The sequence below is a fragment of the Harpia harpyja genome, chromosome W (genome assembly GCF_026419915.1).
Source record: "Harpia harpyja isolate bHarHar1 chromosome W, bHarHar1 primary haplotype, whole genome shotgun sequence".
NCBI classification, from domain to species: domain Eukaryota; kingdom Metazoa; phylum Chordata; class Aves; order Accipitriformes; family Accipitridae; genus Harpia; species Harpia harpyja.
Genome location: NC_068968.1, coordinates 13,798,370 through 13,801,162, shown reverse-complemented (window position 1 = coordinate 13,801,162; position 2,793 = coordinate 13,798,370). Strand labels below are relative to the sequence as shown.

The window sequence follows — 2,793 nt, the reverse complement described above, 5'->3', positions numbered from 1 at the left end:
TTGATACATTCGTACTCCTGCTGCAGGAGGAACATTCAAAAGTTCCTGTGCTAAGGCATGGTGTGCGAGAATAGGCAAGTGCCTAAATCCCTGCGGGAGATGGGTAAAGGTGTATTGTTGACCCTCCGACGTGAAGGCAAAATGATTCTGATCCTCCTTTTGCAGGGGAACCATGAAGAACATATCTTTGACATCAGCAGTAGCCATAATCTTGTGGGCCTGTTCTTGAATAGTAGATATTAATTCAGCTATATTAGGCACTGCTGCGGTTAGGGGTCCCATATTAGCATTGAGCTGCCAATAATTCATGGTCAGCCTCCATTTGCCATTTGGCTTACGGACAGGCCATACAGGGGCGTTGTATGGGGAGTGTGTCATAACCAGAATCCCTTCCTCCTTTAGCTCTTCTATAACCGGGGCAATCCCCTCTCGGGCCCCTAAAGGCAAGGGATAAGGTTTGACATTGGTAACTAAAGAGGGAGGAAGTGGGGGGGAGCAGCTTGCAATAAGCGGAAACTTGGAAATTCCTGTCCAAAGGCCCACACCTTTCCACCCTCATCAGTCCAAGATCTTCCTTTCAACAGGTCTAGGCCCAGCAAATTCATTGGGTATTCTCCTAAAACCATTATGGTTTCAACGGTTTCCTCCTCCCCGGGTAGCCAACATTTCACTTTAACAGTCATTTGGGGCTGGGTATACCCAAAAGCACCTACCACAAATATACCCGAAGGCATGATGCCACATAAAGAGGCATCTTTGGTCTTTAGGGCAGACATCTGCGCTCCAGTGTCTATTAAAAAGGTAATAGGGACTTTGCGGGGGCCGATGGGGCAAGTTATTAATAGGTCCCCTCTTGAATTCTCAGTAAGCCTTCTGATAAACATCCATCCTTCGCCCCCCGTCTCACCTACTGAGGACGAAGGAGGAAGTTTCCCGCCCCCTCTTCATTCTGAGACCCTTCCAGGGGAGGGGCCACAGCAGGAATAGGCTTCTCCAGTCCCTCTTTAGAATGCCAACTTTTCACTAATAATTCCAGTTTATCAGTGGATAGTCCATCCATTAACATCTTTGGGATTCCCTTCTGCAACCCCAAAATCCACAAACCATTTCTTCTTTTTTTATGTTCCCCACTACTCCGACCTCCCTGATTCATGAGGGGTGTTGTTTTCTTAGGTCCGGACTGCTGCATCGGAATCCTCCACTCCGCACACCTAATGGCTTTAGAGTCCCCTCTAACAGGGGTTACCGGACCATACTTTCACCCATAATTAATCAACTCCTGAGCCACCTCCCCCCACGTCCAGACTTTCTGCTCTCTGCGATTACGATCAGGGGTTATTACTCCTTCTAGAGCGGCAACCGCTCTTTCCCCTTTTGACACACTAGCTATTTGTCCTTGTAATTGAATTCCCATCGGTTTTAAGGACTCCAGGAGCCCCCTTATAAGAGGGGTCATTCTCTCTGGGTCCATCGGCATCATCATAGGGGATTTGTGTCGTGGCTCTAACTCCCTCTCATACATCATTTGCAAACAAGCCGCTTTTTGTACACTTTTTACTATTTGGTCCACAGTCCCTGCTATGGCCAGTGGGTCTCCCCTCTCTAAGGGGTTCAAGCCTCCAGCCCAATAGGCTGCTCGCTGAGTGAGTGACCAAGGGGCACGATAGTTTCCCATGGTTAGGAAAACACCAGGTCCCCAGTACCCTTCAGCTTCCTTTTCTGACAATAAAATCTGGTCACCCCCAGTAAGTGAAACTCTCCAAACGTACTCTGTCTCCGACTCCTTAGGAGTCTGGCCACACTCCTTTTTTAATTTAGACAATTCAGTGGCCGTAGAGGGGACTTCTTTTGTTGTTATTTGAGGTGCCTCGTCCTCCTTATCTTCATATGAATACTCGGCTTTAATCAGTGGCTGCAGTGGGATGGATAGCTTATTCAAGCGATCCTGCAAACCTTTTAGCTCGGACAGGGGATAGGTTGGTGTTTTCTCCACTGTCCCTTCTGTTGTATTATCAAATCCCTTTTCCGACATTTCCTCCTCTTTCATCAATCTCTCATATAACTCATCTCTGAGTAAATGGGCATTAGCCCTTTCCTCCTCTAAATGCGCCTGCAGGGTTTTAACCAGGTCTTGTAATGACTCGATTATTTGGCTTTCAGCTTTATACTGTCATCTCTTCTCTTCCACAGCAGCTAACAAGGCTGCACCTAATACCGCACAAATAACAGATTTTCCTTTGCCCTTTTTGACCCATGCCTCAACCCGCAAGGCAATAATTCGGTCCACAATCAATTGTATATTAATACCAATTTTTCCGAGCCCTCTCCAAACCCGGCGGTGAGGGTTTAGCGGCTTGTTCATCCAAAAATTCTAACAATACTTTAGAGTCATTCTCCATCTTATCACACTTTGGGAGCGGTGTTCTCGGGGGGTGCCCTGCTTAATTATAAACTTCAACGTCCCACTCCCTCTCCCCGAGAGGTACCTTGCTTTAACTATATCTTCTATTAATTAAAACCTTGGTATCAACACTCTCGCTTAAGGTGATCCTGTCCGTGACGCCAATTAAAATGTCCCGTTCCGAAGGTACGGAAGGGGTAGTGAGAGACAGATGCACCCGAAGTGAGATTAAGACACAAACAAGGTCAAATGTTGATATTCAAAGGGTAATTCATTTTATTGCTTACAAAAAGAGAAGAGGGAAATGATAGAAAAGGGGGAAAAGAAGCAGAGATGTCCTTAAGAAAAGCAAGTGATAGTCACCACCATGGATCCAGCGGCGTCCCATTGAT

General features: G+C 46.7%; 1 pseudogene; it reads right to left on the bottom strand.

The window, feature by feature from the left end:
- Nucleotides 1-907: 907 nt before the first annotated feature.
- LOC128136056 (uncharacterized) lies at nt 908-2,399 on the bottom strand (annotated as a pseudogene).
- Nucleotides 2,400-2,793: the final 394 nt, after the last annotated feature.